This window comes from Phascolarctos cinereus, unplaced genomic scaffold (genome assembly GCF_003287225.1).
Source record: "Phascolarctos cinereus isolate Bilbo 61053 unplaced genomic scaffold, phaCin_HiC Scaffold_4;HRSCAF=312, whole genome shotgun sequence".
NCBI classification, from domain to species: domain Eukaryota; kingdom Metazoa; phylum Chordata; class Mammalia; order Diprotodontia; family Phascolarctidae; genus Phascolarctos; species Phascolarctos cinereus.
The window spans coordinates 713,217,030-713,233,230 of record NW_027555847.1 but is presented as its reverse complement, the minus strand read 5'-3'; positions in this window follow the sequence as shown (position 1 = coordinate 713,233,230).

Genomic DNA, 16,201 nt, shown 5'->3' with positions numbered 1-16,201 from the left:
TAACATTTATATAGCACCTGTGGCTCCAAGAAGCTGTTACCTTGCATAGCGGCCACACCCTGGTGAAACCATCTCAGCAGAAGGGCTAAACCAAGCTGAGGCCATAGACCCATTGGTGAGTTAAGGGGGCATCTACCCCAAGCATGTGACGACTTCCTCCAGTGCAATGGGCAGATGAGAACAATTTGTTCCAGTGGCTATGAAGGTGGCTGAAGCAGGTGCTATGGAGCTCTTAGAGGTTTGTCAGACATGACGATGCCATGGTCATCCACTGCATTCTGGGTCATCACCAGTTGTCTTGACTCTTGTCTTGCCACTGGACATCGATGACTCAGGAAAAGAGAGTGAGGCCCAATGACTTTGTGCAACTCTGCCTCACTGAAAGCGAATTCGCACAAGAGTTAAGACATCACCTGTGATGCCACTGGTCCTCTTTGAAAACAAAGGACAAACAACAGCAACCACGTGCCAGGCACTGTGCTAAGTACTTTACAATTATTATTCCATGTGATTCTCATAACAACGTTGGGAGGTAGTTGGTATTATTATTTTCCCCATTTTACAGATGGGGAAACTGAGGCAGGCAGCTCTTCCTCTTTGGGACTCCTCCCCGTTGCTCCTAGTTTTGTCCCCTGGGGCCAGGCAGAATAAAGCTAATCCCTCTTCCACCTGACACTCTACTGTGGGCTGAGAATATGAAGAAAAGTAAAAACACAATCCTTGCCCTCAAGAAGCTCACATTTGAGGAGAGGAGACAACATACTTAAACAACTATGTAAATACAAGATATAAACTGTGTAAATGTAAGGTAATCTCACAAAGAAGGCACTAGCAGGGAGGGGGTGGAGGGAAGGGATGTGAAGACCTGGGAAAGGATTTTATTGTTTTTCCTTTTTGTACACCCACAGCACCAGGAACAGAATTGTATTCAAAAGAAATGCTTTAAAAAATTGTTAAACTGAATTTAAAATAACCCTCCCCACACTCAAGTAACAATTTTTACACACACACACACACACACACACACACACACACACACCCACCACTATCAATATCCCCTGGACATATTCAACCTTGTCCCTCCTAAAATGAGCACAGTCACCAATAGATCCTAAAAGAATAAATCCCAGGGCTAGACACAAAGATTTCTTTACTTTCAAAATAAAAACACTGTTGAAAGTGTTGGAAAGAGAATGCTGCCGTGGGCATCTGGTCCTCCTTAACAGTATTACTTGGCCCAACAGAAAATGGCACGTGACACGCCATTGTTGTTTATTTTCTCTAGGAACCAATGAAATTATCTTCTGCAATAAAGGGATAATGCTGTGCATTTTCAAAGCCTGCTTCACTGATTATTCAATGTAGACTTTTCCAAATTAATCCTAACAGATAATGTGCCAACATAAGGACTACAATGCATTCGATTTTCCAGGGAAATAGATTGCTATTGGCCCAAGGCAAAGACAAGTAACAACATGTGGCAGTGTCAAATTAATTCCTAGGAAAAAAATGCCTTGAGGAGTTATAAGAGAGGAAAGAAATTAGGCAGCAGGTCATGCGAGTTTCTCCAAGCTGCCAGATCTAATAAATTGAAAGGATAATAGATTGAATGGATAAAAGCAATGTACCTAGAAGTTGAGGACTGAGAAAGATTTCTATCCTGTAGGATGTGGGCAGAGCTTCTATAATGATGATCATTTTCACTATTATTTAAAATAAAAATACCAGGGGATAGGGATAGGGACTGTGCCAGTGATTTCATTGATTAGAGATTTGCCTAGAGCTCTGGGGGCTGCTAGTTAGTATTTTTGGAGTGGATAGAGAACAACCAGGACACAATGAGGCATTTTATAATCTGTGATGGTACCATCGACCATTGTCAGGTCAAAAGACTAGATGGAACTAAACAGCGAGAAATATGCATACTTTCAAAGATACTGGGGAAGTCAGTCAGTCAGTCAACTAGCAGTACCAGGCATGTACTAAACACTGCTGATACAAAGAAAGGCGAAATAGCAGTCCCTGTTGGGGGAGACAATGTGCAAACAAGTGAGGCAAGACAAATTGAGGATAGTCTCAGAGGGAAGACCCTAGCAATGAGGCTGGGGAGGAGAGGGCCAGGAAAGGCCTCCTGCAGGCAGTATTTCAACTGAGTCTTATAGAAGTCCAAGGAAGGTATGAGTATAAATGAGGAGGAAAACACCATTTCTTAAGCATTTACTGTGTGTCACTGGGGCAACAGTGGAGATGGAGCAGTGGATGGAGCACTGAGTCTGGAGTCAGCAAGACCTGAGTTCAAATCCAGCCTCAGACACTAGCTGTATCACTGGGCAAGTCACTGAACCGCTGCTTACCTCAGTTTCCCTGATTTGTAAAATAAAAATCATAACATCACCTACCTCCTCGGGTTGTTGTGAGAATCAAAGAAGATAATTGTAGCACAGTGCCTGACACATAGTAGTCTTTATATAAATGGTAGCCATTAGTATTATCCATTATTGATGATAATGATGTGCCAGGTGCTGTGTTAAGTACCAAGAATACAAATACAAGCAGAAAGAATGACAGTCCCTTCCCTCAAGGAGCTTACATTCTAAAGGAGGAAGACAAGACATAAAAGGAAATTGAAAAGGGAGAGGGGAGAGGGGAGGGAGCATGTGTAAAGAAAAAATCCCAAGTCAAGAGTAAAGCCTGAAGGGGAATGAAGAGAGAATGAAGATCTGGGCTCTTTCTTTAAGATGGAGTCCTGGGAGGAATAAGCCAATCAGAGGAAGAGGCTGCAGGGTCAAGGTACACTTTCCATATGAGTAGTCTCAGAGTGGAGTGAACTTCTAGGGTGACGAGGTTGATGTGGTATCAGAGAGAAAGTCCAGTGAGACAAGGATGAAGCCTAGAGAGGAATGAAAAGCATTCCTGGCACGGTGGACAGCCATCGAAAAGGTATGCAGTTGGGATGTGGTATCACGTGTGAGAAACAGCAAGGAGGCAGGTCACACAAAATAATTCACACATTGTGTGAGTCTGAAGATGCATGCCTGATTCTGTACCTCTACTCCATCCCCTCTCTACAAAGAGGTGGGCAGCAGACTTTATCATTGGCCTTCTGGAGCTATGGCTGCTCATTGCTTTGATCAGAGTTCTGGAGTCCTTCAGCCATTTTCCTTCTCCATATTGTAGGTATCATCTACATTATTCTACTGGTTCCTGCTCACTTCACTCTGCATCCATTCATGGAAATCTTCCCAGATTTCTCTGAATCTGTTCCTTTTGTCATCTTTTGGCAAATTTTAAAATTCATTTTAAACTTAAATATAAAACAAGAAAAGAAAAAGAACATTTCCATGTACACAGAAGAATATAAAAGAGGATTCAATATGAAAAAGTAACTACATTTCAAGAAAACTTCTATAATAAATGCTACACATTTGTTTCCAAAGCCTCCCAGCTTTTCTTTGCTTCCTTGTAGATCTTCTTTTGTTCTCTGCGGTGCACTTTCTACCTCATTTTTCCCTTTCCCCCACCCAAAGAAGGCTACAATTAAATGTGGATATATATATATATATATATATATATATATATATATGTAGATATACATGTATGTGTGTGTGTATGTATGTATATGTATATAGATACTTATAAACATACACATATATACACATATACTCTCATTTATTGTAAGATCGTGCTACGCATGTTTCCACTTGTCATCTGTTTCTCTGAAGGTGTTTAGCAAAGGCTTTCCATGTTTTTTTCTAAATCAACCAGCTCATTATTTCCCACACCACAGCAATACCCTATTTTACATTGAATCATATCCTATTTCACAGATTGCCTATGAAAGTTTTTCCCTATTTTCTGCATTCCTTCTATTCTTGGCTACTTTGGTTTTATTTATACAAGAAAACTTTAAATTTAAAATAATCAAAATTATCCACTTTACACTTCAGCAATGTAATAATTTAAGGTTCTGATACTGCTGAATCTCTTTCCTTTACATCTTTTTTTCCCTAGTTTCTTTGAAATTCCTGACCTTTTATTTTTCCAAGAGAACTTTGTTATTGTTTTTTTCTAACTCAGTAAGATAATTTTTTAGTAATTTAATTGGAATAGCATTGAACAAATAGGTCAGTTAGATTAAATTGTCTTGTCATTTCTTAAGATGCCATTTCTTAAATTCCAATTCCATTACACTCATATATAGATAGATAGATAGATAGATAGATAGATAAATTGCTTAGTCATTCTCTAATTGATGAAAACTCCTTTGTTTCCCGTTTTTTGCTAAAACTGTAAATATTGCTTTAAATATTTTCATACATATAGGACCTTTTCCTTTTTCTTGGATCTCTTGGGATATAAAACTGGTAGTGATACTGCTGGGTAAAAGGGTATACATAGCTTAGTGATATTTGGGCTATTGTTCCAAATAGTAAGCTGAACCATTTTATAGTTCTACCAAGAGTTCTTTAGTCTGACCATCTTTCCATGTCCTCTCCAAAAGTGTCATTTTCCATTTTTGTCATCTTTGTCCATCTAATGGGTGTGAAGTAGAACCTGCAAAGTTGTTTTAATAGCTACTTTTTATTATTAGTGGTCTGAAGCCTTTCTTCTGAGAACTGCCTGTTCGTATCTTTTCACTTTTTATCTAATGAGGAATGAATCATTCTTACATATTTATACCAATTCTCTATATGACTTGGATACAGACTTTTATGAAAGAGATTTGCCACAAGCATTTTTCCCAATTTAATCGTATGAAATCAAAACTGTCCATTTCCCCCCATCATTCTATCTCCAGTGTGGTCAAAATGCTTTTCTTCTCCATAGTTGTAAAAAGTTTCTCTACTTTTAAAATTTGTTTAACATGTTACCTTTTATATCTAGGTCTTGTATCCATTAGGAACTTACCGTGATGTGCGGTGTGAAATGTCATTCTAAACCTAATTTCTGCCCAATTGCTGACCAGTTTTCCCAGTAGTTTTTATCAAATAAAGAGCACTTAACTCAGGAGCTAGCATCCTTGGCTTTACAAAACACTGAACTACTATGCTTGATTGTTTCTGGATCTTAAACATTTTATCTCTTCTATTGATCAATTTTTCTGGTTTTTAACCAGTACTAAATAATTTTGATAATTATTGTTTTGCAATATAGTTTGAGATCCATACTACTAGTCTTGCTTCCTTCTTATTTTTCCCCTTATTTCTCTTATGATTCTTGACCTTTTGTTCATCCAGATGAGTTTTGTTATTTTTTGCTTCTGGTTCTATAAAGTAACAGCAGGTTTGATTGCTATGGCACTGGATGTAAAAATTGCTTTAGTAATATTAACATTTTTGTTACATTGGAATGGCCCAAACATAAGTAGTAAATATGTTTCTAATGAATTACGTATGATGGCCAATCGGGAATTGGTTCCATTTCTCTATGTAGCTGGGATGAGTCCAAGAAAGTTGCTGCTAGAAATTGCACTGTTTTCAGGTCTCCAGCAAAGCCCCCTTGACACTGAAGTGGGGGGGAGGGAACAGAAAGACAGACAGACAGAGAGAGGGAGGGAGAAAGGGATGGAGAAGGAGAAACAGAGACAGAAACAAAAAGGGGAGAGACAAAGAGAGAGAAAGAGGTAGAGAGGGTGAGAGAGAGGAGAGAAGGAGGGAGGGAGGGAGGGAGGGAGAAGAGGGGGGAGAGAAAGGGAGAAGGAAGAGGTAAGAGAGAGAAAGAGGGAGAGAGAGGAGAGGAGGGAGGAAGAGAGAAAGAGACAGAAAGAGAGGGGAGGGGGGGAGAGGAGGAAGGGAGAGAGAGAGAGAGAGAGAGAGAGAGAGAGAGAGAGAGAGAGAGAGAGAGAGAGAGAGAGAGAGAGAGAGAGAGAGAGAGATCTCCTGCTGGCTCACATAGGACAGCTGTCTGTGGCTGCCTGGCTTCCAGATGATTTACCTGAGCTCACACTGCTTTCCCTGGTCAGACCCCACTCCTTCCTCCGCTGACTTCTGGCTCTTTTTGCTCAGTTCTGGACTGGGTAGAGGAGCTTGTCTTAGTTTCTTTTTGGTTTTGGTCTTTTCTGATAATTTGGGTGGGGTGATGTGGGAGAGTTGGGTTTGTCGAAGACCTCCCACATCACCATCTTAATCAGAAATCACCCCATTAAGGACTTTTGGAATATAGGCAGTGAGCCAATACAATTTAACTCAAAGGGGTTTAATCCATTTTTAAACCTGTCTAGGGCTGAATCACAGTCCTTTGTCCCTGACAACTGTCAGGGTTAGGGCTGGAAATTCCTTGTGATTCCTTTAAAATCCTTCATGAGGATCCTATGCCCAAAATTTCATTTGTTTTGTTTAGTTTTGTTTGGGCAGGGGAGCTCTGTCAAAGACATTCTTCCAGAGCCCTGTGGCTCTCAGGACATGGGTGGTGTGTGTGTGTGTGTGTGTGTGTGTGTGTGTGTGTGTGTGTGTGTGTGTGTTTACAACCTCTGGTCACCTGTGCTAATCTAATGGAAGGTAGAAACAATAACCACAATGTCCCAGCTGAGCTGCTGCCAGAGCCCTTTGCTCCCTGGTCCTTCCTATCTTCTATAAAGGTTCTGAGTCACCCTCCAGCTGAAGTCAGGGGACAGCCCATAAGCAACTCTGGTTGGCACAGACAGCTCAGGAAGGGAAGTAACGGAAACGGGCCTGGGGGCAGGGTTGGGGGTGAGGGGGAATTGGAGCTATTGAAAGGGTCTATGGGAGTTGAGCAGTTTGCATGTTATCCCAGAGACAGCAGGGGGCTATTGAAAGCTCCTAAGCAGAGAAGTAACAGAGTCCTATGTGTGCTATCAGAAATGTTCATTTGGATGAGCAGGAGGACTTCAGAAAAACCTGGAAAGACTTACACAAACTGATGCAGAGTGAGGTGAGCTGAACCATGAGAACATTGTACACAGTAACAGCCACATTGTGTGATGATCAATTTTGAGAGACTTAGCTCTTCTTAGCAATGCAGTGATCTAAGACAATTCCAAAGGACTCATGGGAAATGCTGTCCATATCCAGAGAAAGAACTATGGAGTCTGAATGCAGATCAAAGCATACTATTTGCTCTCTCTCTCTTTTTTTTTTGTTTCTTCTTTCTCATGATTCCTCCCATGGGTTCTAATTCTTCTTTATAACATAACTAAGGTGAAAATATGTTTAATATGAATGTACTATGTATTATATATGTAGAGCCTATATCAGATTGCACGCCATCTTGGGGTGGGGAGAGAGGAGGGAGGGGGAGAAAATTTGGAACTCAAAATCTTATGGAAGTGAATGCTGAAAACTAAAAATAAATCATTTTTTTTTAAAAAAAAAAAAGAAGAAATGTTCATTTGGCAACGACACGAAGGCGAAATCAAAGGAGGAAGAGCCTGGAAACCTGGAGTCCCATTAGGAGACAGATGCAATTAGTTCAGGCAAGAGGTGAAGGGGACTGAAAACAGGGTGGTGGCCACAGACATGGAGAGAAGGGCGTATGAGCAAAACATGGAGTTTAAGGTAGAACCAACAAGACTTGGAGAGCGAGGAGAGGAAGAATCCAGGATGTCTCTGGGGAACCAGAAGGATGTTTGGTGATCTCCACATCATTCTTTATATCTAGGCAGCTGGTAGTGCAGTGGATAGAGCGCTGGGCTGAGAGTCAAGGAGACTTGAATTCAAATCTAGCCTCAGATACTTACTGACAGTGTGACCTTAGGCAAGTCACTTCACCTCTGATTGTCTCATTTTCCTCATCTGTAAAATGGGGACAATAACAGCACCTACCTCCCAGAGTTATTTTGATTATTAAATGAGATAATAGTTTAGAAGTGTTTTGCACACCCTAAAGTGTTCTATAAATGCTATCATCATCATCATCATCTCAGTTCTGAGCTTATTAGGAAAAGGTTTGAATTGAGATGGTGATGATGGTCATTAATATTTCTATAGCTCTTATATTCTTATACATAAGAATATTGTATTTTATATATTATATTACATATAATATACTATTGTATTGTATTATATTATTATATATATATATATATATTTATATTATATGTCCCATTTGACCATATGAAGTAGGTACTAGAGGTTTTGTTATCCCTAACTTACAGATGAGGAAACTGAGGCAGACAGAGGTCAAGTGACTTGCCCAGGGTCATATAGCTAGTAAGTATCCAAGGCAGGATTTGAACCCAGGTCTTCTTGACTCCAGGTTCAGCACCCCACCCCTTCTGCCATGCTGCCTCCACTCCACATGTAAGCTACTATTTGCCTAAAACTTCCAGGAGAAATAAATGCCATTCCTTCAGAATGAGACAATCCCACTCAATTTGGAAACAGTCTTGCTTGACCAGTTGACTGACAGAAGGGAGAACTTTGTAGACACTGGGGAAGTCAGTCAGTCAACTAGCATTTCCTACCATTTTTGTACCTTAGTACGAAAAAAAGGGAAAAACTTTCTTTGTCCTCTGGGAGATCCCAGTCTAATGGAGGAGACAACATTCAAAGAACTATGCCTGAATAAGATATAGACAAGATAAATTGGGGGTAGTCTCAGGGGGAAGGAATGCACATCAAGGGGGTTTGGGAAAGGCTTCTTGCAGAAGGTGGGCTTTTAGCTTGACTTGAAGCCAGGAAGGAGAGATTTCCAAGCATGGGAAGCAGTCAGTGAAAAGTATATAATGGAGTGTTCTGTGTGACAGGCAGAGGAGACCAGAGTCACAGGTGCATGTGAAGAGAAATAAGGTGTAAGAAGACTGGAAAGATAGGAAGGGACCAGGTGACAAGGGGCTTTAAAAGCCAAACTGAAGAGTCTATATTTGATGGTAGGGAGCCATTGGAGTTTATGGAGTAGCGAGGTGACATGGTCAAACTTGAACTTTAGAAAAAATCCCTCTGGCTTCATGAAGGATGGACTGAGTTCGGAGAGCCTTGAGGCAGGCAGACCCTCCAGCAGCTACGGCAATAGTCCAGACATGAGGGGATGAGGGTCTGCCTCAGGGGTGGCATGACTGTTCTTATCCAGTCTCTAGCAGGGAATCTGGTCTGCTTCATGACATGCCTGCATGTGAAAGGCTGTCCACTTCCTCAAAGCAGCGGGCTGGCCAAAATGGGCAAGCCCCAGGAGACTGGGTTTCCTATTCAGGTTCTTACGGGACAAAAGTGGCCACATCAGTGGATTTTAAGGGCGTGTTGGGGATGACACCGTGGTGATATTCTCAAGCCTCAGAACATCACAGGGGCTCAATCCCGTGGTGATATTCTCAAGCCTCAGAACATCACAGGGGCTCAATCAAATCTATGGCCACTCACAAGAGATCAGCCTAAAAATACACAAACAAAAAAACGAATTGATGAAGAAAGCCCATGTGATGTAATGGGAAGAATGCTGGATTTGGCGTAAGAGGACATAGATTCAAAATCTGCTATAAACCTGTATGACCTTGGAGGGAGAGGAAGGGGAAGGAATTTGCATTTATTAAACACCTACTCTGTGCCAGGCACTGTGCTGAGCACATTGGAAATATCTTATTTGATCCTCACAACAACCCTGAGGAGTAGGTGCCATTATTATCCCCATTTTATAGTTGAGGGAACTGAGGCAGACAGAGGTTAAGTGACTTGCCCAGGGTCACACAGCTACTAAATGTCTGAGGCAGGATTTGAACAATGGACAAATTGCTTAACCTTTCTGGGCCTCAGGTTTGTTTGTTTTTTTAAAATCTATAAAATGAAATTGTTCCATTAGCTCAAGAATTTTTCAACTTTTTTGGTGTCATGGACTTCTCTGGCTGTCTAGTGAAACCCAAGGACCCCTCCTCTGAATCATGTTTTTAATAATAATAGCTAGCATTTACATAGCACCTTTTGCTTGTTGAGTCATTTTTTCAGTCTTATCTGACTCTCCATGACCCCATTTGGGGTTTTCTTGGCAGAGATACCAGAGTAATTTGCCATTTCCTTCTCCACCCCATTTTACAGATAAGGAAACTGAGGCAAATGGGGTGAAGTGATTTGCCCGGGGTCACCCAGCTAGTAAGTGTCTGGGGCCAGATTTGAACTCAGGAAGATTAGTCTTCCTGACTGGAGACGTGGTGCGCTATGGTCTATGGCATCACCTAGCTGCCCACATAGCACCTTAAGATCTGCAACATGCTTTATGAGTGCTTTAAATGCTTAACTTTAAATGCTTTAACTCATTCGATCCTCACCTCAACCCTAGGAGGCAGATGCTATTATTATTCCCATTTTATAGATGAGGAAATCGAGGCAGGCAGACATCAAGTGGCTTACCTAGGTGGGGTCACACAGCTAGTGAGGCAGGATTTGAACTTAGGCCTTCTCTAAACAAGTCCTCCACTCTATCCCCTGGACCACCCCTAGCTAGCTACCTTAGCAGTTTTTAAATACGTAAAGTAAAATGCAAAAAATTTGCAAAGAAAACTAATCTGAAATATAGCTATTTTTTTAAAAAGAATTTTTTTAAAAAAGAATTTAAAGACTCCCCAGTTAAGAACCCATGATCTCCAATGTTCCTTCAAACTCTGAATCTATGACTCCATCATTGATGACTCAGTGCCCAGCATCCAGTTGCCCTAAAAGCCCAGATAATTGATACCCAAATATTTCTTTGCTTTATTCTGGATAACTCGCTCAATTCTCCACTTGACTTTGTATTGCCAGGACCAAAACCAGAGCATCTATTTCCTCAAAGAATCCCCGATCAGAATGTGGGTCCTCCCCATCAACTCTAACATGTTGTCAGGGTTTCCCAGGTAAAGTCAATGGATTCATGAGTTGCTGTAGTCCAAAAATTTCAGGTCCATCCGTGATGGACGTCCTGCTTCTGCCCTGCTCCTGGACTACTTCTCCCCACCCAGAACAGCTCCTCCAAACCCTACTCTCTGGGAGAGTTGAGCCACTTAGATTTGGAGATCGGCAGTGGGCTGAGCTGTTGTGATCAGTGGGTAGAAACTCAAGGAAGCCTCTACCCCTATCTAGCTGGCCCCAGACCCTGGCTTCACATGCTACCCACCCTAGGCATCATGCCATCTCCCCTCCCCACCATAACCCATTTCTGTCCCTTGCTATGGGAACACTAGTTATCACCACCATTGCTGTTGGGAAGGGCACAACAACTACTCATGAATCATGGAATTCCCCTAACCAAAAGCCCTTGGCATGGTCACTACCCTCCTATAAATGTTGTTTTCCCTTGAAGCCGGGGACTTCTTCACTTTTCCATTTTTTTTTTAGGCAATTGGGATTAAGTGACTTGCCCAAGGTCACACAGCTAGTAAGTGTCAAGTGTTTGGTCTGAGGTCAGATTTGAACTCAGGTCCTCCTGACTTCAGGGCTGGTGCTCTATCCACTGCACCATCTAGCTGCCCCTCACTTTTCCATTTGTACACTCGGAGGCTTGCATACATTAGGCATATGGCTAATCTTCCGGAGCTCCCTGAACTTGGCTAAGCTGGTCTTTGGACAACAGATGCTATAGCACAGCAGGCCCAGCCACAAAGGCTTCACGAGCACTAATGACAAGAACCCTTGATGTTTACAATGCACTTCCAGGTTTGCAAAATGCTCTTCATGCAACATCTCATGGGACTCTCACAACAAGGCCAGGCAATTGGAGCTGGAGGCACTATTGCCTCTGTTTTCAGACAAAGAAAATGAGATGGAGATGTAGGAGTGACTAACCCAGGGTCGTGAAGCCAGGGTTCTGAGGCAGGATTCATACTTAGGTCTTCTTGACTCGAAGTCCAGCTCTCTAGTCACTATGGGATACAGCCTCAGGAAGGACCTGCCAGAGCTTCCGTCCAATGATCTGTCCAAATAGCCTTCAGGAAGTCAGCTTCACAGGTAAACCACACCTCCTTCGGGTCTCTTTTATGTCTTGTCTTCCCTCTCAGAATATAAGCTCCTTGAGGGTGGGGACTGTATTTTTGTTTGTTTGTATTTGTATTCCCAGCAGTTAGCACAGTGCCTGGCACATAGTAAACCTTAATAAATGCTTCATCCATCCATCCATCCATCTATCCCTCCACCCATCCTTCTCTCTTAATCTAGCCATCCATCTATTTCTGCATCTCCATCTATCCATCTCTTCATCTTTCTATTCATTTCCATCCATCCATCTAACCAACCTCTATCCCTCTCTCTCCATCTATCCATCCATTAATTTTTCTATCTCTCCATTTCTCCGTCCATCCATCCACCCATCTCTCCATCTATCATCCATTTATCCATCCATCTCTCCATCCATCTCTCCATCTATCTCTCCATCCATCTATCACTCTCTCTCAATCTAGCCACCCATCCATTTCTATATCTCCATCTATCCATCTCTCTATTTACTCATTTCTATCTATCCATCCATCCACCTATCTCTCCATCTATCCATTTTTCTCTCTTCATCTATCCATCCATCCATCCATCCATCTCTCCATCTACCCATCCATTTCTCCATCCATTCATTTCTCTATCCATCCATCCATCTATCTCTCCACCCATCTCTCCATCCATCTACAAAGATGAAGCATCACAGTAGGGCTTACAAGGCTCAAGCCTGTGCTGAGGGTAATAGGAGAACACTACATGGTCAGAGATTCTGTGGCTACAGAGCACCGACATCACCCCATTCCATCTTCCCAACAGCCCTGTGAGGTATTCCTGCCTTCCAATGAAAAATGCTGAGCTCACTGAGGCACGTGACTTCATGAGAGGCCAATCGGGTCAACAGAGATGCTTGTCGAATCCCAGTCCCAAGAGTTTGGGGGAGGCAGTGCTGGAGAGGGAAATCCAAAAGAATGACCGCAGCCCCAAAGGAATGACTGTCAGGTCAGCCTTGAGTTCTGATCATGTGTGTATCATGTATTGGGCAAGAGCATGCCTCCAGAGAGACATCAGGAAAAGATAGGAGAGACCTCTATTAAATGTAATACACCCACAGACACAGGGACACCCCAATTACTTGCCAAAGGTTTCAGTGGTGCCATATGCTAATAATTCTGCTAGCCCCTGGCATTCCTGATCTTGGTGAGAGGCCTCCTTTGAGCAGTCCACATTCCTCTCAGGTGAAACCCCCAGAAGGTAGATGGCTCTCTGTAAGACCAAGAAAACTGAGACTCCAGAAGGAAAGCATTTGCAAGGCTGCTCACAAGCTGACGAGATCCAAACGCTTTTCACTTGCTCAATTGAGTCAAAATCCCAAAGGCCCTGAAGCAGAGATCTAGAAGCAGAGACAAGAGAGAATCTCCTGCTTAGGGAGAAGTGGAGCGGGGGCGGAGCCAAGATGGGGGTGTGAAAGCAGTGACTTGCTTAAGCTCTCCCCCAAACCCCTCCAAATACTCATACAAAATGGCTCTAAACAAATTCTGAAGCAGCAGAACCCACAAAAAGACAGAGTGAAACAAATTTCCAGCCCAAGACAACCTGGATGATTGATCAGAAAGGTGTATCACGCCAGGCTGGGAGCACAGCACAGCAGGGGCACGCAGGCTGCAGCGAACCTAGAGCAGGCCTCAGAGGAGTGAATCTCGGGCAGCTGTAGTGGTTTCCAGACTCCTCAATCCACCAATGCCAAAGACAACTTAGAAGGTCAGTGGGAAAAGTCTGTTTCTGTGGATGGTCAGAGAGGAAGGCGGGGTCTCAGCTCTATTCCCCAAGAGCATGGCCCTGGGGGGAGGGCAGCTGCTTCCCGAGCTTCTGGCCCACAGACTGAGGGGGAATCCAGTGGCTGATCAGAGAGGGACTGCAGGGATCTCTTTGCCAGTGCTGAGGCAGGAATCTCTTGCTTTGCCCTGTGTGGATCTGGGTCACAGTTCTGGTGGCGGTGCTGGGGTGAGGAGGAGCTGGCGTGGTGGAGCTTGAGTGGCTGTGGAGAGGAACCCTCCTCACAGTTACGGGACAGAAAGGAATACTTGTGGTCACAGGCCAGGAAAGGAGTAACACCTGCCCTTATCATACCACCTTGGAAGAACTGAAAATTTACAGGTCCCTACAAGTATCTCTGAAAACAGCTACACAAACCCCTGAAGCTTGGGACAGTACATTCTCCACATTGGAAGCAGACTCTTACCTTAACAAAGAGTTTAAAACTCAAGTAATTGGCTGGGATCATGAGCAAGCAGGCAAAAAGAGTCAGACTATATTATCTTACTTTGGTGAAAAGAAGATCAAAATATACAACCAGAAGAAGACAACAAAGTCAAAGCTCCTACATCCAAAGCCTCCAAGAAAAATATGAATCAGTCCCAGGCCTTGGAAGAGCTCAAAAGGGATTTTGAGAAGCAAGTAAGGGAAGTAGAGGAAAAACTGGGAAGAGAAATAAGAGTGATGCAAGAAAATCATGAAAAACAAGTCAACAGCTTGCTAAAGGAGACCCAAAAAAATACTGAAGAAAATAACACCTTAAAAAAGCCTAACCCAAATGGCAAAAGAGGTCCAAAAAGCCAATGAGGAGAAAAATGCCCTAAAAAGAAAATTGGCCAAATGGAAAAGGAAGTCCAAAAGATTACTGAAGAAAATACTTCCTTAAAAATTAGAATAGAGCAATTGGAAGCTAGTGACTTTATGAGAAATCAACACTGTAAAACAAATCCAAAAGAATGAAAAATTAGAAAACAATGTGAAATATCTCATTGGAAAAACAACTGACCTGGAAAATAGATCCAGGAGAGAAATTTAAAAATTATTGGACTATCTGAAAGCCATGATCAAAAAAAGAGCCTAGACATCATCTTTCAAGAAATTATCAAGGAAAACTGCCCTGATATTTAGAACCAGAGGGCAAAATAGAAATTGAAAGAATCCACAGATCTCCTCCTGAAAGAGATCCCCAAAGGAAAACTCCTAGGAATATTGTAGCCAAATTCCAGAGTTCCCAGGTCAAGGAGAAAATATTACAAGCTGCCAGAAAGAAACACAAGTATTGTGGAAACACAATAAGGATAACACAAGATTTAGCAGCTTCTACGTTAAAGGACCGCAGGGCATGGAATATAATGTTCCGGAGGGCAAAGGAGATAGGATTACAACCAAGAATCACCTACCCAGCAAAACTGAGCATAATCCTTCACGGGAAAAAAACGGTCATTCAGTGAAATAGAGGACTTTCAAGCATTCCTGATGGAAAGACCAGAGCTGAATAGAAAATTTGACTTTCAAATACAGGACTCAAGTAGAACATGAAGAGGTAAACAGGAAAGAGAAATCATAAGAGACTTATTAAGATTGAACTGTTTACATTCCTGCATGGAAAGATGATATTTATAACTCATGAGACCTTTGTCAGTATTAGGGTAGTTGGAGGAAAAAAATCATATGTATGTATGTAGATAGATAGATAGAAGGCACAGGGTGAGTTGAAGATTAAGTGGTCATATCTGGAGAATAAAATTAAGGGAGAAGTGGAGGAGGCAGGGGGCAGGTTGGGGCAGAGTGAGATATTTCTGGATGTGGAGGCTGGGACCTGGGTTCCAATCCGGACTTTGCCTTTCATAAGCTGTGCCGTCTTGAGCAAGGCCGTGTTTCAGCAAATGTAAAATGAGTTTACCTTCTGTGTATATTCTCTTCATATTGCATGTCTCTAGCTACTTATATGCTGTCTCCTTCATTAGACTGTGAGCTCTTGGAGGGTAGGAACTATTTTTGCCTTTCTTGGCATCTCAGGCCTTAGCACAGAGCCTGGAGAATAGCAAGCATTTAATAAATGCTTGCTGATTACCCACTCCCTCCCCTAGATGATCTCAAAGGTCCCTTCAGGGTTGAAGCATATCATTCTACGATGTCACTGCTAAAATTCTGGCAAGGCTGAGGTTGGGTATGAAAAGTGGGGAGAATGCTTTAAAAAGCAGGCAGGGGCCCCAGATTAAAAAGGCACAAAGACTGGGCCATCCCACACAATGCTCTACCCACAAAAGCTTCAAGCTTTGTGCAGGCTTGAAAGTCCCAGGGCTGAGCAACGCCTCCCCTGGCCCTCGCTGTGCCCCCTTCTGCCACCTCCCTACACCAGGGATGCTCCTTGTATTGCACGAGGCGCCAGAGAGCTCTGGACAAGCATCTTTCCACTGTCCCATTCCAGAACAAAGGCACACCCAGTGAAGGACACCCCGCTCCTGTCTTCTGCGGAAGGAGCTTTGGAGCTCAATAACAGCCCAGCCGCCATGCCACTTCTGCCATCCAATAAGCTTTAA